Here is a 22,887-nt window from a genome sequence, read left to right on the forward strand (position 1 = left end):
GGCATCGTCCAAGATGGTACAGGGGCCTAGAGGGTGTCTGGGCCTAGGTAGTGTAGAATTTCGGATGTTGCCAAAGAAGGTATGACATTGCTATTTTACCACTTAGTAGCAATACAATCAGCAATGCAAAGGCAACACTATGACAAAGCAATGTATGGTAGAGCAGTACAATAATGGTACAGTTAAAAGCAGTAAATACTAAGCAATGGGATAATCATGTCAGAGCAGGAATTAGTAACATGAGAGCACTGGTGAGAAAGTTTGTGGAGCGCAGAAGTAAAAAGTGAAAGGTTTATGGGTTAGAGAGAGCTGGTGTTGAGCAGTTGGATGGAATTAGTAAAGCACAGAGAGAAAACACATATATAATTACCAAGTTACAAAGACCAGGAAAGTGGAAAAAAAAGTGGCAGGGTGCAGCAGGTGATTACTGGCAGGTCTCAGAGGTTGTTCCCTGTATATAAAACTGTTGTTTAACTGTACATATCCTTACACTTTGTGGGGGGAAAAAAAACCCCACTTGGTGCTTGATTCAAGTCTGGGCATACGCCCGTTTGCGTAGCGTATCTTTTGTGATTTCACAGTGCGCATGAACAGAAACCAAACGTATGCACTTGAATAGAATTCATATCTGCAAGCATCTAACACTTACAACCCCTTACAACTTGAGAGTTGAAACAGGGGAGAGAAGGGGCAGCCCTTACTGTTCGAAGGGCCATGTACAGTAAGGGTTGTGTTTATTGTAAGAGCACTTGTTTTCAGCCATATCTTTTGCACCTGCTACAGGCCAGGTGAAAATGAAGGATGATAGTCATGACCGATAGTTTACTATCTTTCACTCGTGTTTCAGTAACTTGCACAGAACAACTGTACACCTTGAAGATATATTTTCAGTATGTATTGTTTCCACTGTATGCATTGTTTATTTAGTTGGAACAATATACACAGTTAAGAAGAGCGCAAATCTCCTTTTGTTTTGAGAATTAATTTGATTTATTAACAATTTTGTATTGAAGTCTCACAGAAGCTCCCATTTTTTTTTATACTTTTTGGATAAATATATATTTATTGGTTTTATTTATTTAGTTATTTATTTTAAAATAATAGTTAAAATAGAAAAAAAACAACTCAAATATATGGTGTGGTGGGGTGCCCCTTGATCCTACGTGCCCCACGTTTTTTCAAATGTCTGCCATAGTATCGAATGGGTCAGTACCCAATGCTGTGACGCCGAATGGATTAAACCCCAGTACTATGCCCCCGGGGATGTGAAAATGTATTAAAGGGAATGTTTATTATTTTAAATGTATATATTTAATGTATGGCACAGTTAGTGACTGGCGCACGGTGCTGAAAGGATTAGGTCCTGACGCTGCAAGTGAAAATGTATTTATTGTCAGATTGCTCATGTATTGATTTATGAGTTAGTATGCCATTTTCAAAGCAACTTTGATCGGTAACTGTTCTGAAGCAAGAAAATGCCATGCTAATTAAACCTTTGATCTTTGAGTGACCAACACATCTTTTAAGCCTGAGTGCACAGCAGGGAATTGTTATCCTTATCCTGTGTGTTAAGCGGAGTACACATTACAGGTCTTTTCAATCAAGTATCGTGCCAATCACACGATAAACGACTGTTAGGTCGATATCTTTTTAGTGTGTACGCTTCCACAATCATATTTTATTGTACCAAAGTACAATGATTTGATTTTACAAACTGGCTAAAAATCACTATCAATGTTGGGCGAATGTGGAGATGTGTATGCACTCAAGACCAGCAGTTTAGGCAGATCTCTATAGACTATGCAGAGTCATGATCTTCAGCAGATGGCTATGACAGATGAAGAGCACAGATCTGAGGGTAAATCATGTAGGTGTGTACACGTAAATCTGCATGCTCATCAGGACTTTCCGTCATTGGTAAAATAGATACAGAAATCGCATCTGCAGTAATTATCTGTAGTGTGTACCCAGAATTAGAGAGATAGGGATACTATCTGAATAATGAAACGGCAAGTAATTTGGGAAATCAAATTGATGTAAATGTTTGTTAAATTATTATTATCGTAGACTTGTAAGGCAACGAAGTGCGCCGTAGTGCCTTACAGTAGGGAAAACAAGACCGGTATAAAAAAGGGACAGAAAATGTTGACAAAATAAATGCAGACATGAAAACAAAGTATGAAATACCCTGCTCATCAGAGAGCTTACATTCTAAGTGGAAGAGGGCAAAGCTGAACATGAGTGAGTGTGGCTCAGAGTGGAGTTTGGAACAGTTGTGAAGGGTGCATTGCGTGAATAGTATAGTTGTGGATACGGTAAGCTCTTAAAAAAAATAAAAAAAATAAATGGGTTTTCAGACAGCATCTAAAGATTTTAAGGCCGTGGGAAAGCCTAATTGAGTATAGTAGAGAATTACATAAGTGGGTAGCATCATGGGAGAAGTCTTGTAGGCGGGATTGAGAGGAAGTTACCGGAGACGAGACGAGACAAGGCGCTGGTCAGAGGGAAATCTAAGGGGTGGGATATGAAGGGTGATGAGTGCTTTGTAGGTAAAGGTGAGTAATTTGAATTGGGTTCTGGAGGACACAGGGAGCCAGTGTAGGGATTTGAAAGTGATGCAGCAGATGTGGAGTGGTGAGAGAGGAATATCAGTCTTACAGCAGCAATTAGAATGGATTAAAGTGGGGTTATATGGGTGCCGGGAATGTCAGATAGCAGGAGGTTACAGTAGTCAACACAGGAGATGGTAAAAGAATGGATAAGAGTTTTGGTAACACGTTTGGTAAGAAAAGGGCGTATTCTAGCAATGTTTTCAAGGTGGAGTCAACAGGACTTGGAGATGTCTGTGTGTGAGGAATAAAGTAGAAGTCAAATTCAAGTGTGACACCAAGGAAGCTGACTTGGGAACTGAGAAAATTGTGGTATTATTGACAGGGTGATTTGAAGGGAGGTGGTGACTCTGACTACGGGGAACAGTCCTGTGTGGGACTTTGTGTAGCATTGGGATATGCATATGGACATAACAGAAAAACAGTTGTTCACACAAGAGAGTACAGAATTGGAGAGGTCAGGGGAAGAGATCTACATTTGGTGTGGCCAGTGTAGAGGTGGCAGAGTTGGAGAAAGAAGCTGGATAGGGAGATGGTTTCTTTAGAGTTGTTGAGATAAGTGCATGTTTAAAGGAGGATGGAATTGTGCCATTGGCTAGAGACAGGTTTAAAAGGTAAGCAAGAGGTGGGCATGCAGTGGGGGAGAGGAAGTGTAGACGTTTGAAGGGAATAGGGTCGAGTACACAGGTTGTAGGGTGAGATGAGTGCAGAGTACAATTTTTTTTTTTTTTTATTTTTTTTTTTTAATGTAAGGCGGATACAGTCTGCTTTTGCATGTAGCCAAGTACAGCTTTATTTGTACACTGTAGTTTAGAGATTAGCTAGAACGCATTCCTCTCCCAACTCTAAATCTGTCAATAGCAGAACAACATTGTGTTACCAAGGTGCAAAATTGCACCGTCTAGCTAGGTTTGCTGCCAACGCTAGGAGGCCCTGAATGTAATAAAGGGTTTATCACAGTTTTCTAAAATATACCACATTTGGCAGCTTTAGATTTAAATATGAGCACAGTATGTGAACAGGGCACATATGTAAGTGTTTCAGATTAAATATTCCACTGTTGCTGAAGATTTAGTTTTTCCTCAATTAGTTTTAAAGCTTACTGCAGCAACCTCTAATTACTTGCGTCCTCTAATGTTTTGTCTCATGTCTCAGTAAGGCCCCTGATAAATGTTTTAACTGACCGCCTTTTCCTAAAAAAAGTCTCATATTTAGGGTTAGTATTTAGTCTAATATTAGTTTTCTCAAACATATTAATGGCTTATCTTTCATAAGACGAGTGGTCAAGCAACAATGGAAAATAACACTTAAGAGCATGATTCTTCTGATTAAAGATGATGTACACCCATCATCATCCCAAAGTGTATACATTCTGCAGGAGTATAAATAGTCAATAGTTGCCAATGTGATGTTTAGTCCAGCCTGAACTAGGCTCGTCAAAGCTATTAAGTTTCAATGGCTAGAGTATTTCATACTTGACAACTTTTATAAAATAGCAAATGCAGGAGGGGGCATGGTCCCACCCACTATGTATTGCAGCATTTTGCAGTATTGTATACCAGGATTCAGGGCCTGATGACACAAATTCCACCATTAAGGCCCCGTCTCTGCCAGGATTCGGTGGTATGCCTACTCTTCCAGGAGAGTAGGCTAATATAGAATATATTTGTCCCTCCTGTATCACATTACATGATGAGTAATTCTGGATAAAGAGCAGAATCTTCTTGGAACTTATATTTGGCACTGTTGCTTCTAGAGAGGCTTTTGCAGCTGTTACTGTCACAGGCTTTAAGAAGATGGTAACCAGCACTTTTGGTTCAGTAGTCACGATTGTATTCCTACATTATCGTATTCTGTGAGGGGCTCACCTATGGATCTTTAGAATAAAACAGATGATTGAAAACAAATTTCATCCTAACACAATATTAATTCAACCCCGAAGGAAATCACCATTACAGAAGTCTCTAACATAAATGTCAAAAACAAAAATGTAGAAAACATAAAATTACCAACATGTCATTTTAACCAAATATTAATAAGCATTCCAGCATCAGCTAGCTTCCTTCGCTCAGCTAGATCCCAGCACCTGCAATCTACATTGTCATTATTCTGACCCTCATCAGGGTGTACATCATCATCGCTCAATACTAATTAATCCCGGCTGCAATCCACCATTACACAAGACTCTGTACTTTGATCTAAATGCCAGTAAAGGCCTTCCTCGTGGAATTTGTAGTTCAGTTTATGACAGGGCTGTCACGATTTTTTGGGCAATGCTTTTAGACCAGACTAAATGTTAAAATGTTGTGCTTAATCCTCTGCATCATCCTTGGGTCTCTTAGAAAAGCTTAGTTTTTTCTACTCTGTACCGGTGGGTGTGAGGGATGTGTTTGCATCCAGTGCCTGACTTAAAGATATTTATAGAAATCATGGGCAGGAATGTCATGCACTCGATTAGCACCCTGCCTATACCATAAGTCAAGGCAGAGATCTGGAATCAGTTGTGAAAGTGCAATTGTAGAGAGACAAGAGGAGGGGAGATGATAGTCCAGTAAGAGGGTCATCATCTTGTCCCAAGCGGTAAGTGAATCTCTGACACTTCTAAGTGTAGATTCTGAATTTGGTCTACTAGGTTTGTCCAGCCATAAGAGGTATGCTAGTGGGAATGGAGAGGAACTATTGTCCAATGTCTACCCAAGGTTTTTTTTTGATGAGGGGGGAAGCCTGCCAATCTCTAAGCTGATCCAAAATAGCAGCCTGTTGGTAGGTTTTCAATTTAGGAGTGGCGAAGCCGCCTCTTATTTTAGATCTAAAAATTCGTTCTCTAGAGAGCCTAGGCCTCCTATTATTCCAGATGAAGTTAAACTCAATGGTGTAAAACTTTCTTGAGGAGGGACATAGGCACTATATAGGGGATGGAGCGAAACAAATACAGGATCTTTGTGAGCAGCATCATCTTGAGCGCTGCTCATGACTTTGTAAGCTTATCAAACTGTCCCAACAATGGCTGGTAATTACACTCGGTAACTAGGTTAGGGTCCATAGGTATACATATGCCTAGATATGTCATGTGGAGGGAACACCACTGAAATTTCTAAAGTGCTTTTAGAGACTTCAGTGTGTTCTGCGTTAGGACCACCCCCAAAACCTGTTTTAACAGTATTTAGCTTATAATAGGATACCTCTGAGTATTCTTGCAGGATTCGAGATACAGCAGGTATAGAGGTTTTGTGATAAATAGGAGTACATCATCAGCAAAAAGACAAATCTTGTGGTGATAATTACCAATGACGGTGCCCTCCACATCTTCAGCCAGTCTGATCTTAGCAGCCAGGGGTTCTATAGCCAGAGTGAAGGTCAGAGCGGAGAGAGGGCAGCCTTGTCTGGTGCCGTTAATAATCAGGAAGGCAGAGGAGAGAAATCCATTGCTGAAGAACCTGGTCGAGGGGATAGTGTACAAAGTAGCTATGGCTTGAGGGAAAGACCCTCCAAAACCAAATTTAGCGAGGACAGCAGTCATATATTCCCAGTGCATTCTGTCAAACGCTTTCTCTGCGTCCAATGACAATAATAGTAGGGGAACAGAGCTAGCTGAGTGGGTCTCTAAGATGTTCAGAACCCTCCTTGTCTTAGCTGGGGCCTGTCTCCCAGGTACAAAACCCACCTGGTCTAAGTGGATTAACTGCAATAGCATAGGATTTAACCGATTGGCAATCAACCTAGCAAATAATTTAAGATCTAAGTTGAGAAGCAGTATAGGCCGATAGCTGTGACAATGCGAGGGATCCTTTCCAGGTTTTGGGATGGTGACTATTTGCGCCTCAAGCATTTCTGCCGGAAGGAATGTATCTTTAGTGGCTGAGTTAAACAGTTTGGTAAGAACCAGGGTTAGCTCAGGTTGGAAGAAGGAAAAGAAGTCTAGAGTGAAACCATCCGGGCCAGGAGCCTCCTCATGCTTCATAGCGACTTTAACCTCTTCCTCCATCCAGTCCGAACACAAAGCCCCGGCATCCTCAGGAGAGTAAGATGGAGGCGATAAAATTATTGACTCAATGGATGGTTGGGTCAGAGGTACATTTGTCTTTAGGTTCTATAGATCTTCATAATTATAGTGAACAGGTTTGCTTCTTGAGAGGGGGTTAGAAATAAGGGTGCCCTGTGGATTACGTATAGATTTGATCCTGTTAATAGCATTCTTCCCGCTTAATTTGCGAGCCAACAATTTGCTAGCTCAATTACCTTAAGTGTATAATCTCTGTTTTAGTTTAGCTAGAGCATTATTAATTTGTAGCAATGAGATTTAATTAATTTTCCTATGCAGGTTCGCTAATTCAGCCTTGACCTTAATGCCCTGGGGGTTACGCTTGTGGAGAACTCCTAGAAACACTAATTGGGACTCATAAGAGGTCAATACCTCTGCTTGCCTTTTCCTAATTGTCACTGGAGCCTGTATTACTGCACCTCTCATAATGGCCTTAAGGGCGCGCCAGTGGGTGTATATTGTGGTATCCTCGGGTTTGTTATCCCTTCGTTTTTCAAACAGGTTGTCATCGGTATGCCTCTTTGTGTATCAGCGGCTTCATGGAGTAGCCTGCTATGGAATAATCTTGCGTTGTTCGGTACATGCTGCTGCTGAAGGCAATTAACCGGGTGTGGTAGGGTAACCCGGCACTTACAAATCCGACACACACCACACTGACAAAAAAAAAATCACAATAAGGATAACAGCAATAATATAATGATATCGACTAACCATGTAACTGACAACTAGTATTTTCAGCAGCTAAAATCCCTTTCAAATGTAAAATGCGACTGCAAAATCCATACAGTAAAAAATCACGTCACTTTTAATGGACATCATAATAACTGCAGTTTTAAAGTGGCAATGGGTGGACTCACAGCCTGTATAATGTAATCCAGGCCTGGAATAGAAGATTAAGGGATAGAACGTGCTACCATTTCCACACTTCAGTTTCTTGCTGCTTCAGTCATGTACTTCTGTCAGCCACCTCCTACCTTACTCAGTTCTCTGCATTTATGGTTGTGGAGTTTTCTCTTCACTAGTCTGATCAATGGGTAAACATTAAATACTTTCGTATGTCCTATCTAAGCCTTATTGCATGGCTTTTACTATGTATTTACATTATGCAGGTTCAATGTTGCTCATAAATCCTGGACTCATTCATAATACATACATACATGCACAGTGGGAGGGTCTCCAACTGGTCGAGAAGAGAATTATTATAGACCACTGCTAATTATACTTGAGTTTCTTGTCTTCTACCTATCCTATCTTAAAAAGGGGATAAATACAAACCTTTGTGTGTTGCTTTTGGAATCAAGGAAATTTAAAAAATTTCGAAAAGTATACATTTTTGTTTTAGTTTTGAAGAAATATGTTTAGAGGACTAATAAGGATTCTGATGTTACTGATAAAAAGATCCCAAAAACAAACAAAAAAAAATATTCCAATTAGTGCAGACATATCTTTAGAAATTGCACTAGGTATATATACATCCTATATAGGTTCACCCATGTGAATCCTATATGTTCAGGGTACAGAAAATGTATTGATTTCCTGTATGGTGCACCCTAATACATAGTATCAAACAAAACAGAATGAGGAAAGAAGTTTATAAAGCGGCACTCTTGGTTGTATAAGCAAATTATAATAAAAAGTAAACTTTATTAGTACACTTAAAATATCAGTTCATCATAATCAATGAAAGCTAGCATAATGATAAAAAAGTAAAAATGTGTAGGTCTAAAACTTGCAGATCATCCTTCGCCCTGCTGTCCATGCCTATAGTGTACATTGTAGGGAGTACAGTACTATCTACAAGGGACTCTGCACCATATGCCGTAAACCATAGTGAAATAGTAATTTATGACTCATTGACGGTTTAAACAGAGAGGCAGTAAATATTGCTAATCCTATGTGGCAATTAGCTGACATCTATCTAAACTTGTATGTTACCAGATATGAGCTAGCTTAGGAAATACTGCTCTATCTAGATGACTAGAAGAAAAAGTGACCCCTATAACACTTCTGATGGGGGATATATAGTAAGATATTTATGTTTTTTTTCAGAACCAGAGGAGATCTTGCTGGTGTGCTAATAAACACTCATTAACAATTCAATCTCTTATTTTATAGAACAACTGCATTCCAACTTACCCTTATGGGGGAATATAATACAGTTAGATATAAAATTGCTATATGTGAAAACAAAATGATGTTCATTGAAATCACTCCTAGCATCTATTCCGATCAATTAATTTTATGTGATAGTATTGCACCAATTATTAAAAGGATTGGTTGAATAAACAATACTATATCCCTACAACAATTACTGTATAATGAATTATGAACAAAGATGTATGTAATAGTAGGACACAAACATTATTGAAAAATATATTTATTTCAATATCAATTTATTATTTAAGACAAAAGGGCTATTGCGGTTAATCTACAATTTCTAGTCCTACACATTTTCACTTTTCATCCTTTTTTAATATTTTGCTAGCTTTCCATTGATTAGGATGAACTGATATTTTTAGTGTACTAATAAAGTTTTATATTTATTATAATTTGCTTATATGTCCAGGAGTGTCCCTATATACATGTCACGATCCACCTGGCAGCTCCTACCTGTTGGACTTTATTATTTGTATTTGTTCTTTTTATGTGTTTGTAGCAGTACCTCTGAGGTGCTGCTATTGTGCATTTCTTGTGCTTTAGGAGTTAACACTCCTCACTCATTATTCCTTGCACCTGGGTGTGTTCCTTATATACCTGTCACTCCCAGCACACATTGTTGTCATATCCTGTTGTTGCACCCTGTGGATTCTTCCTCCTGCCTTGCTCCTCTGGTTACATGCTGCTTGGAATCTGTTCATACCTCCTGCTTCCCTGCATTAGCTGTGTACCTGCTGGTTTCTGAACATTCATATTACTTCCTGCATCAGCCTGCACCTGGTATTTACTACTACTCTTGATTACCTGTTATTTATACTTTTCTGCAAATAAACAGTGTTTTCACCATATTCGTGGCTCCTAGCTGTACTCTTGTATGTAGCCGTGACAATACACTTCTTTCCTTTTCTGTTTGATATACTTTTGTGTCAGCACATTCATTTCTAAATATATCTTATTATATTTAGTGGATGTCTCCTACATTGTATGGAACTGCCATTCTAATTACTTTAATGAAATGTTTGGGAGGTGCATAATAAACATGCCATGGTCAAAATCATAAGTGATTAATCTGACAAGTTCCTAAAGTATGTCAATGTTAATATGTCTAATGGAAAGTGATTAACTAAAGTAATAACTTGCAGAGCACAATAATATTTTGAAGGCTGAAAATTACCCCACCTCCCCCTGACCTATACACGTGAATTGACCATTTGGGATGTGCTGCACTCAGAATATCATCAGTTATGACTAAGTCCAGACACAAAGTAGATCATTGGTCGAATCAATGGCTAGGCTTAAGCTGGATACACATCTATGCAATTATTGTGCAGATCACCCAATTCACGACCGTTTATTCAGATATTATAAGTGTACTCTCCCACGACCATTTTTTATCGTATAGTAGCACCGGTGTCTGTGATGAGCAGCGCATGGGCAATGGAACATAGAGGTGCTATCCGTAGACTACATCTGCCAGCATGCTTGAGGATGAAATCTCACACTCAGTTATGCAGAAGTGGTGAAAACCACAGCAGGCTGCTGGGAAGAAGAGAGGAGGAGCCTGAGAGAGCAGAGAGGAGCGAATGTGAGCCAGTCAGAGAGACAACAGACGATGAGGGAGAGAAAAGACCTTCTAGAGCTGAGAAGCGGATTTGGTTATTGCAATACCGGAGACAGGGAGTGGAGAAGACCATTTAGAGAAGAATGAATGCAGCTTCCAGACTCCACATCGTGGAGAAAGGGCATGCTGACCGTGGAAGCTGGAGACCAGTGGAATAAGTAGTATTTGATTACCATATTATCTACTTACAGATACTGAGTTTTGTGCTATTGTTTGTTAGACAGGGAACTGGTGTGAAGATATAAATCAAAGGTATAGCGCAGGGAGAGATAGATAGAAAATTTGGGCCTGATCTAGCAAGGAGAAAAGAGGATTTATGTACTTGCGTTAAATCCGTTTCTCTGATTCCGTCTGGGGGACACTGCTTACCATGGTTTGTGGAGGGGAGCTGGTACCTAACTAGTTAACTTTAGTACTGCCTACAGACCCCTCCCCTCTACAATCCCCCCGCCTCTTCCTCCTCAGTTATTTAAAAAGCCCCAAGGAGATAGGTCAATCAACCAAGAGCATATAGAGGAAAGGCAGAAGGGAGGGATCGCAGTGTCCCCCAGACGGAATCAGAAAAACGGATTTAACGTAAGTACATAAATCCTCTTTTCTCTTTTATCCAGTCTGGGGGACACTGCTTACCATGGGGACGTTCTAAAGCAGCTCCCTAAGGGTGGGACTACTCTGAAAGCCCTGAAATTTGCATCCGCGGAAGAAAATATATTCAACTGGAAAACCTTTGTAAAGGTGTGGAGAGAGGACCAGGTGGCTGCCCTACAAAGCTAGTCTGCAGAAGCCCCATATCTCGCTGCCCAAGACGCCCCTACCGATCTGGTAGAATGGGCCGTAAGTCTCTCTGGCACCGGACGGTTAGCCTTATGTAAGCTTGCCTAATGGTAGCCGTAATCCATTTTGCAATGGACTGTTTTGATGCTGGCTAGCCTCTCTTATTAGCATCATAAAGAACAACAAGGAAACAGTACGCCTCATTAGAGAAGTTCATTTGACATAAACGCGGAAAGCCCTAATCACATCTAACTTTTCCATAGACTCTGAATCCGAATGGGAAATGGGAGAAAAGACCGGAATTACAATTTCCTGTTTCAGATGGAAAGCCGAAACTACTCTAGGAACGAAGGAAGGGAGGGTTCTTAACTGCTCTGTCCTTGTGGAAAACCAGATATGGTCCCCGGCAAGACAGAGCTCCTAATTCTGAAACCCTAGGCGCAGATGCAATAGCCAAAAGAAAGAGGACCTTCCAGGTCAACCACTTCAAATCTGCCACAAATAATGGCTCAAAGGGAGGCCCTTTAAGCATGTCCAGCACCAGGTTGAGATCCCACGGTGCTGTAGGCGGAACATAGGGAGACTGAATATACAAGACTCCCTGAAGGAAAGTCCTAATATCTGGCAAATCCGCTAATTTCAGGTGAAAAAAAGACTGAAAGTGCCGATACCCGAACTTCTAGGGAACCTAAACGAAGGCCTGCTTCCAGACCATCTTGAAGAAAAGCCAATAAACGAGGAAGACGAAAGGAGGACGTGTGAGATGTCCTATTTTCGCACCATCTGATATCTCCTTTTAATCTACAGGTGACCAGTAAAACCATTCCAGCTATGGGGGTAACGGGAAGAGTGTTACATTATCCTCTAACTAAACCCGCTGAAGTTACTATCGGGCCTCTGCATACTAAGCATTCGTTTCTCTTGGCTGCAGCGGCTCCTACTAACTTGCTAGGGAGAGACTTGTTATGTAAAATGGGATGTGTCATACACTGTACTTCAGATGGTGTGTTCCTAGATATACCCGAGAAGGTCGGTCATGAGGTACAGGACATATTGGACACCCCTCAAAGGTTAATGTTACACTCTACTGTTATAGAACACAGTCCATCTCAAGTAAAGGGGATGTTGCTGGAAATACCAGGTTCACTATGGACCAGAGATGGACAGGACACTGGACTGATGGCAAACGTAGCCCCTATCATGGTCAATCTAAAAAGTGGTAGGATAGCTCCAAAAATCCCACAGTATCCATTAAAACCGGAGGTGGAACTAGGGGTATATCCTGTTATTGAAAGGCTGTTACAACAAGGGATTTTAATTCGTACAGCCAGTACAGCAAATAGTCCCATTTTCCCTGTGAAGAAGAGTGGGGGGAGGGGCTATAGATTAGTCCAGGACTTAAGGGGAATTAATAAAGTTGTTGAGAGCCAATTCCCCGTAGTGCCGAATCCAGCTGTCATCCTCATGCAGATTCCACCGTCTGCTAGTCACTTTACTGTCATAGATCTATGTTCTGCTTTCTTCTCAGTCTCTCTTCACCCTGACTGCCAATACCTTTTTGCATTCTCCTACCGGGGAGTGCAATACACATGGACCAGACTTCCCCAGAGGTTCATTGACAGCCCCAGTATTTTCTCCCAAGCCTTACATGACTGTTTGCAATCCTTTCAACCCCACAATGGGTCTGTTCTAATTCACTATGTGGACGATTTGTTGCTGTGCTCTGATTCTTTTATGTCATGTTTACATGATACTAAATTGTTGTTGCTTCATCTTTCACAAACAGGGCACAAGGTGGCAAAGGATAAATTACAGCCATGTCAGACTAAGGTCAAATACTTAGGACACTACCTCACTAAGGGGCTAAGACACCTGACAACCGACAGGATTGAGGCCATACAACACATGACTCTGCCGCAGAGCCAGAAGCAGATTTGTACTTTCCTGGGGATGTGTGGATACTGTAGATCCTGGATCCCAGGTTTTTCTATTCTGGCATTACCATTGCAGGAGCTAGTCTCTTCGTCAAAACCAGAACGTGTTGTACACACAGAAGAGTCAGAGCAAGCGTTCTTTAATCTCAAAGATAGTCTGACTAGAGCACCTGCATTGGGAATACCTGATTATGAAAAGCCTATATAATCTATATTGTCCAATTAAACAATTCTAAGGAAATATACTCTCTGCAATCTCTTTAATTTTCTGAGATTCACAAGCACCATGCAACACAGTGAATGACTAGAATGGGTATCAGACACTAGGATGGAGAAACAAAGTTGTATTTAGAGATACTCCCAATGTACAAATACGGCTTCCCCGGCTCTCTTCATTCTATTCTATTCAGTTCATCTGGACTGGGGAACTTAGCAAAGCTGTCCTCCAGGACCTTCTACAATAACACACACAGGGCAGAGAATAGTTTTTACTACATGTTATTAACACGGAAATGAAGATAATTTATAAATGAGCTATGTCCAATGTGATTACATTTATCTATCTATGAGTTCTACTATTTCTGAATGCTGCATTTCTCTCATCCTCCATAAATCACCATATTTCTCCTTTTGATGGTGCTCTCCCTCAACCCTCCACCTTCTCGCTTTCAAAAGGAAACCTATCATTTGTAAACTATCCTGTTGCAATGCACAATATAAATAATTACACCAGTACACTCTCTCCACTAAGTAATTGGGTTACACATGGAGAATATGATCTATAACCAGTGGATACCAATGTCCATGTACCTGTAAAGATCCACCAATATAGTCAATGTACAAATATGTGATACATTCATTGTAACAAGCACATTAAAAACACCACTTTGTGGCTGGGGAGGGACAGAGTCTGGCAATACGAGGACATCCAAAATGGTCATGGCATGGGTAGATCATGTCACAATTTGGGCATATCTGGGAGCGGTTTTTGCAGGTGGAGCTGTCACCCTAATTTGTCCAGATTTTCTAATTCAGAATGCTGAGACACCTATAATTTAATTTGCTGCTTTCTCCTTAATCACTGGCTACATTGTGAGTAGGTGTGTCAGGTACTTTAAGATATCTGACTGGTGAATTAACAGTAATGTAGAGGAGCAATAAAATGAACAAAACTTTAATTTATTTTCATTGTTTTCCCTGTCTACACATGAAAAACAAAAGTATACCCACCCTAGAATAGAACCTTACCCCACAATAAATTAATCTAATTTATAATGTGGGGGTGCTGTGCTGAATACATTTAACATTCACAAAAGAGGAAGAAAAAACACATGTATTCCTATTGAAGGCACTAGGGCGATATATTTACTAAACTGCGGGTTTGAAAAAGTGGAGATGTTGCCTATAGCAACCAATCAGATGCTAATTAGCATTTATTACTACAAAATGACAGCTAGAATCTGATTGGTTGCTATAGGTTACATCTTCACTTTTTCAAAACCCACAGTTTAGTAAATATACCCATTAGACTCTTTGTGAACACCAATAACAAAATCAAAGTCCCAAACTTTAATATTTATTAAATATAAATATATCATACACAATCAATCTTATGAGTCCTCATTACAAATATTAATAAAACATTAGAAAACCAATGGCTTCACATATGGTAAATGTGCTTGTGAAAAAAGAGAAAAGTGAAAATAATGTCTTAATATTTATAAATTAAAAGAAGGTGAGGGTCCCTTTCCTTCAAAAATATTCAAGAAGAAGCTTTTAATGAATACATTTTGACATATTTCATGTTTCAATTTTCAAATATTTCCCTATTATATTTAATGAGGATTCATAAGATTGATTGTATATCGTTACTAAATAATAATAAAGTATAGGACTTTTTAGTTTTTATTATTTGTTATTTCTGTCTATTATACCGCTTTCATACTGCCGCCCCGGCAATATCCCGAGTTTTTCAAGCCGGGTTTTTGCCGGGGCTCGGAGCGTCCCAGCTCAGAAACACCATTCATACTGCACCTCGGACCCGGGAATTTCCCGGGTTGACCCCATTCATACTGCACAAGTCTGTGCCCTGGCAATTTGTGGGAGTCATCACCAGAGCAGTTTTCATTGGCTGAAAAATGGTGATGTCATTGAAAGGTGACTGGTTTTTTGATGCATAAAGATGATGCAAAAGTGGGTGGTGATTGTTTACCACATTACTTTTCATCATGGCCAACGACTCACTTTTGTGTAGCCCCGAGTTCATGTTTACAAGTGTGTTTTTGCTGTTTTATGCAGCAAATGACAGTTTGCTGCAGCTGCTGACACTGTGCACTCTTGCACAGTCCCAGTTCAGGAGGAGGAAGGCGAAGTTTATGGCACAACAGAAGAAAACTCAGTGTCTGTATATGCGCAGGAGGAGAGCTTTTCTCAGGGCCAGCATTGCCTCAATTTTGAACCGAACCATGCGTGCCAGAGAGCGTAGCCACGGAGAAGCTTTCTGGTCTACTGTGGAAGCGTTTGAGGAACAGCAGTGGATGCAACACTTCAGAATCACGTGGTCATGGACTTTAGTCTACTGCTTCCTCAGGGACTTCAATTTGTTCAGGATTTGTTGCTGTGTCCTCTTTATGCCACGTTGTGTGAGTATTTTGGCGATGTTGTAGTACACTGTGGCATCCTTCACAGTCCCAGTCACTTGCCTTCGAATTTCTTCCTCCCCTCTGACACTGGGCAATTTATTTAATGCCTCTAGCTGCCTTTCCATCTTTAGGACCTTGTGCTCTAGCTGGTGGAAGTCATTGACCACCCTGCTATTCTGCCCCTCTTCCACAGTAACCAACCCCCCGGGTGGCTTGTACATACCTCTATCTCCTTCTTGGAATTCAGTTTTGACATCTTTGATGTTCAGATGCTTAAGTATGGCGTGAAGCAGAGTATGAAGGGCACTGAAATTAACAGTCTCAACTTCTGGGGTACCAATGGACAAATTTGCCAAGTCATAAATACTGATACCCATTGCCATAGTCCTGTCTCCGATGTTACCAGAAATTTACATTAGATGTTACACTGTATTTAACAAATACATAAATTATATTGTATTTATGAATTAAAATATAATCTATAGAGACTGCTGCTAATGCTGCTTGCTCTATGGCTGCCAGATAGTCCCAGCCTCTAATTGTGACATCACAAGCAGCTGTACTGTGTTGAGGCCGGTTGCTAAGCAACCCAATACAATTTTCCAGAGGCACAAACAACTGGTAATTAGAGTGCTGGAATCTGCATTGACTATAAGCAAAAAAATAATAAACAAATTTTATAATATGTGTACGGTGCGTGACTAGCTTTATACAGAATTTATTAACAATATTAAAACATTACAAGCATAAATAGATGAATCTAAAAAATAGATTATATTATCCAATAGGCTGACTAGGCTGCAGCCTATTGAGCAAGGCTTTGTGTGTGTGTGTGTGTGTGTGTGTGTGGGGAGGGGGGGGGGTGCAAAATGTTTGGGGGTGCTTAATTGTGACATAGAAAAGTATAAACTGAAAATAATTTTAAATGATTAGAAAATAGTTATTCTCCAAAGTAAACATAAAACATGAAAGAAAAATGTAGGCTAGAAAAGTTTTAATCTTGACATAGAGAAGGAGGAAAGACAAAGGATAAAAAGACATAAGACAAAGGATAAAAAGAAATATAGCATTCCCTTCATCACCAATTACCATAATTGTGAAGATAGGATTAGGTCCACACTTACCAAACACTGGCAGATCCTGAAAATGAATCCTGTTTTAAAAAACATCCTACCTAATAAACCGGATATTATATTCAGGAAAAATAGAAATTTAAAAGACATTCTAGCCCCAAGCATGTTACCTAAAATACGCAATGACACCAGTAAGACCTTTTTGGATTTTCATGGATTTATTAAATGCAACCATTGCAATATTTGCAAATACACAAGCCCTGATAAGAAAGTTTTTTTACAATTTTGACAAAAGTGTTAAATATAACATCAAACACTGTATGAATTGCCAAACCTTGTCTGTGATCTATCTTCTGGAGTGTCCATGTGGACTTAAATATATAGGTAAAACTGAAAGGTCACTCAAGTTGTAGAGATATGCCCGATGCCCGTGAAGAGGGCGAAGACTTCCGGCGTCGTTGCGCCCCTGGAGGGGCTGAAGATGTTTTTGTTTCCTGTGCCCAGCAAGAGGGTGAAGAAAGAAGAAGAAGGTTACTCACCCGTCCATCGATCCAGCGGTGAGTATCGTGGCTTCTTTCCTGCAGTTCCCGTCCGCGGAAGAAGGATGAGCCAATCAGGGCTCATCTTTCCCCGCTGGCCAATCAGCGGCCGGATACGCGAGCCAATCGCGGCTCGCGCCCGGCCGTTCAAAAGATTGGCGCCGACGCGAGCCAATCAGCGCTCGCGCCGGCTGATGATGTCACGCCGGCGACTTTTTAAGTCACCGGGTGGCGCCATTTTGCCAGAAGAGAGTTGGCGGCGGAGGGAGATGGACGTTGTGGGATGTCCGGAGTTGGAGAAGAAAAGAAGCCGGCGGAGCGGAGATCGTCAGCGGGGAGCCCTTGTAAGGGCTGAGAGCACCCCCGCCCCAGCAGCAGCAGCAGACCCAGCGCCGAAGAGGAGAAGAGGCGCCGCCGGCTGGAGGGTCTGGAAGACCCGGAGAAGAAAGAAGATGACGTGGCAAGTTGAGATTCCTGCGCAGAGCAGGTAAGTAGTCTCAACGTTAAATTAGGGTACTAGGCCCGTGGCCACGTTCGGGCACAAGGCCCGTGGGACGGAGTAAATTAGGGGCACAAGGCCCAGGGACTTGGGCACTAGGTAAAGTTAGTGGGCCAGTAGGCCACAATACTTTTGTTAACGGGCTCAAGGCCCTGTTAGTTGGTTAAGCAGGGGGCGTGAGAGCCCCAGGTACAAGGGCACAAGGCCCTTAGGCAGTTAGTGGCCTAGTGGCCATAGGAAGGCCACAGGGCCTGTGTAGGGACTGGTAGCCCGTAGGCTATAAAGGGCACAAGGTCCTAGTAGAGAGCTAGGGAGGCCACAAGGCCTGAGTAGGCCGGGGCTAGTACCCCTAGGTAGCAGGGCACAAGGCCCTAGTTAGTGGGCTCAGAGCCCTGAGTTAGAGAGGGGGCTGAGGCCCATTAATCAGAGCACAAGGCTCTGTGTGCAACTGGGCAAGAGGCCCATGGTGTGAAGAGCAGACGGCCCCGGTGGTGTGGTAGAGGCGTGAGAGCCTCGTGAGTGTAGGCGCGGTCCTGTGTGAGGTGAGCACACGGAGTTAGGAGGTACAGTAGAGCGGAGGCTCCTGTGGTGCTGTAGCAACCAGCTGGTTGGCTAGCAGCGGTGTGCTCGGGTGAGTAGCATGTAAAGTACTGTATACTGTATTTATTTGGTCTGTGCGGCGAGTATTGTTTGTATTACGGTATTTTGGGGTGTGCTACATAATTGTGTCCAGGGGCAAGACGTCAGGCCCCCATTAAAGGTAGGCTCCTGTTCCTGTGTTTTTCTGTGCTAACCCGTGCTGTGGGGGGACAAGTGTAGTTACCAGCGTACACAGTCAGGGGAGAACACACGTCGTTTTCCTGTCCCTTAGGTCCCCAGGGTCACACTGGTTCCCAGAGGGGGTGGCTAAGTGAGTTGGTGGCAGTGCAGCACACCTTAAGGCAGTTCCAGGGGCGGCCCGTGGTTCTGGTTGAGGGTCCCCAAGGCCGGTTCCGTGCAGGTGGACCTGTGGCTCCGGACGTAAGGACACGTGTGAGATACCCGAGTACAGGCGGTCGGCGGTTCAGTTTCGATCGGCTGTTCCGTTCGGCAGTTGGCCCGCGGGTTAGTGGGCTGTTCCACTGAGCCTTGGCCGGGCTTGAAGCAACCGGTCCTTAGGGTCTGTGGGTGACCCCATAGTGAGGAGACAGTCTCCTTGGTTAGACTTGGGTGAGGGGGTTAGGAACCGCCCTCCGGTTTAATTCGGGGAACACCGGCTGGTGTTCCCCGTAGTGTGTAGTAAACAGTTCTGTTAGTGCACCACACCTAGTTAGTCATAGTTGTTTGACTTAGTTGCGTTGCCGACCATTAGAGTGTTGTTAGGGTCAGGTCGCTGTTGTAGTCAGTTAAGTTTGTAGGTGCCATCTTAGTCTCACTGACAGTGCAGAGGGAGGCTGTGTGTTCCTTGTCATCCGCAGGTGTCGGAGAGGTGCAGGAGAACCGGATCGGAAGTGGGAGTGTCCCGGTGAGTATCACGCTCTATTCCCCCTTTCGGTTAGGCCCTCACCGGCAGGTGTGTGAGGTACTTGAGGCGGGATTAGTCCTGGGACTAGTCCTGGTCTTAAGTGCCTGTAGTCCCCCGCGTCTTGGCAAGAGCAAAGTGAGGAGGCGGCAAGTGAGCTTGGACTGACTGTGTCCTCGTTCTTTGCCGTATTCTCGGACAGCCCTTATCTGGTAGGCACGGCCGTAATCTCTGTCTCTTTCTTAGAGGGACGTGGTTGGAGGTGACAAGGGTTGCGGCTGCGGATCTGCTGGGATCGGATCGCAGCTGGGATATCGGAGGCAGACTGGAGGTGACCATCGTTTACAAGGTAAGTTCTTTTGTGTTGCGTCAGTCCCTGTTTCCCCGCGGGGGGCCCTACAAAGTTACGAATACAGGAGCATGTTCATAACATTAAGAATAAAATAAAAAGTCATTCAGTTTCAAAACATTTTCTGACCACACATAATGCAGATCCCAGTAACGTTATATTTAAAGGGATTGAACATGTGGTTCTAGGTCCCAGGGGGGGTGATATCCAAACAAAGCTATCAAAAAGAGAAATGTTTTGCATTCACCAACTCAATACACTCACCCCTCATGGGCTGAATGAAGGCTATGAGATAGCCCCGTTATTATAAGTTTCCTGTACTCTTTGTCACCTCTCCCCCCTTTTTTATACTTTCATTTTTTATCCTTATACGTATTACCAATATTTGAGTTCTATATCCGTATTATGCAATATTAGTCTCTTAATTAGATATTTTACTGTGCGTAATATTGTTCACAGTTATAAAATAACTCCCCAATGATCCACAAGGACATACTAACTTCTATTGTGATTATAAGCTTTTTGTACACTATATTAATACTATTATGATTAATTTTTCTTAATATGGTATATTATGGGTTTTACTTGGTACTAGCAAGATTGAAATCCTCTAAATTGTATCGTTAATGCTATCTACTTAGGATGGGAATATTTTAATATCAAAATCCATTCCACCTTCAGCAGTAACCCAGCTGTATTCTGTGCTCAGCATATACCCAGAACATGCTGTGGTTTAATACCCTATTTGGGATATGTATTTTATTTGTATGTTTTATACTTTTAAGGAGTTATAGTTACCTGGTTGTCCAGACTTCACGACCCATGGATGGATCTCTCTCAGCTGCATATATAGACTCCAGTTAGAGAACGACAACTCAAAACTAGATCTTGCACCTTCATGAATGAAATCCCAGAATGAACACCCGTTCCCCCTGGAGTCGTTCCTTATATCTCAGGTCTAATTTCCACAGTCTTTCCCCTCCCTGGGCAAACCCCTGGGACTATTCTTTTTAACCATTGGTCAGTGCAGGACTAGGGGGTTTGGACAGGGCAGTGAAGATGAGCTGTCCTTTCACAGAAGCACCCTGCTGGGATGCAGATAGAATGTCTGGACTACTCCTAAGGAGAACAATTGATGCTAATTGGCTTCCCCTACTTCCAAGGATAAGGTAGCAGTGAGCCCCTGCTATAATTAACCCCTTACACTACTTTGTGATGTCACAGGGTCCCCAGCTGTTCCATGCTTCCTGTAGAGGAAGGAGGGGGGAGATTGAATGCAGCTCTAGCCCTCTCACATGTATCCTGGACACCACCTGATATTTACCCATAACCCTCCTGGCTTCAGTTTAAGGACAATGAATAACATTACTGCAAGTCATCAATATATAATACACAATATATATATTTACATTGAACTACAATGTCCCCTTAACCACATGTAATTAAACAATGCAGTTGTAGTCTGGTGAGCTGGGGAACAAAAGCAAGGGCTATAAAAAGTACTATAATCCACATTATGTGAGAAATGAGACACAGAATATTTAGCGTATCACACTCGTTTTGTCACAAAGATGTACACAGTACTCTTTAGGATTAGTTTATACTTTTTCATCACCTCAATATTTGTCCCATCCTTGTAATATCCTTTAGTAAGATGGCCGCCTTATAAGTCCATCTTTCCTTCAGCCACATGGACACCGTAGTCACTCCCATCAGATAAAGATGGTCGACCAATATTATACATTCCGTTTTTGTCTCTATACCAAATAGTCAAGCCCACATCACCTATCCCTCGGTCAAACTATGTACATACATAGACCCATTGGAACTCAGTTGGAGCCAAATAACCGCATATCGCAGCGGTATGAGTGCCGTGCATGCACGATGTGCGCTACATTCCGCGCATGCACGGTACAACCCTTACTTCGCATGCACAAAATGGCGGCGTGCAACACTATAAAATGCTATACTATTACACACAACATTGATCTCCTGATGAAGTCCTGTTTGAGGACGAAACACGTTAATACTGAGAGACTAAGCCTGTTTTCCATATGAGAGACTGAGCCTGTTTGCCATATGATTAAGGTAATTGTTCTCTATCCGGTTCATGAGTTGAAACCGATTGGTAACTTTTGTGTGGAGGCCTCTGGCAGCTATCTCACGAACTTCTGAGAGATTGAACATTGCACTTAACATGTATGGCCTTAAGATGAGCATGTAATACTTCACACAATGTGAGTGTGCACTTTTATTTGTTTAATAAATGCTATGTTTGATAAAATACACTATATAGTGTTTCTACTTTTATTATATACCTGCTGAGTGATACCTGTTAGCTGCGGCTGATTGTGATAAAGAACTACCAAGTAATAGACAAGCTGTCTCCACACCATGATGAGCTGAGACGGATGTCACGGAATTAAGTTACAGATAAGCTGTTTTTCTTATATATTCGGTACGCGGCCACATGGTGCTTTTATCTCGTCTTTTTAATTTTGAATCCATGTAGAAGAGAATATTTATGGTCAAACTTATATGATATTATCTGCTACGCATATATCTGGGTGGTGGTACTATAACGCAAATACTTTCGTAATGGTATCACACTATTTGGGGTTTTTCTGTCCTTGCATGGACTTATGAGATACAGCGGACCTACGTGACCACAGCAGAACTGTCTACCCTGTACATTGATGAGTTGTTTTCAAGTAAAAAGCTGGTACGCACATGCACATACCTTGGTGTTTTGGGCTACCTTACCCATAATAATACACCAAAGGTGCCATACCCCTTCTTATCCGTCACTATTCAACCCTACTTAGCTTACCATTCAACTTTGAAGGGAGACTGCCACTTTGTCATTAAGGAGGTGTTCGGGTGTGAACTATATTGGACTATTGTAATTATAATAATTTTCAATTCTGAAATAAGCGCCACTGTTATTGTCATCATTTTTATCTGGATTTCATCTTAACTTAAGAAAATCTTAAGTTGCACAGTGGAAGTTCCTTCTTATCTCCCTTTTCTAGGCATGCTCAGTGAAGATTTTCTTAAGATCCTCAAAAAACGACAAATAAGATCAGTAATGAATCAGGCCCTATATGACTATAATAATATCATAAACAGCAATTCAAATTTAGTATA

The sequence above is a fragment of the Mixophyes fleayi genome, chromosome 3, assembly GCF_038048845.1.
Source record: "Mixophyes fleayi isolate aMixFle1 chromosome 3, aMixFle1.hap1, whole genome shotgun sequence".
Lineage (NCBI taxonomy): Eukaryota > Metazoa > Chordata > Amphibia > Anura > Limnodynastidae > Mixophyes > Mixophyes fleayi.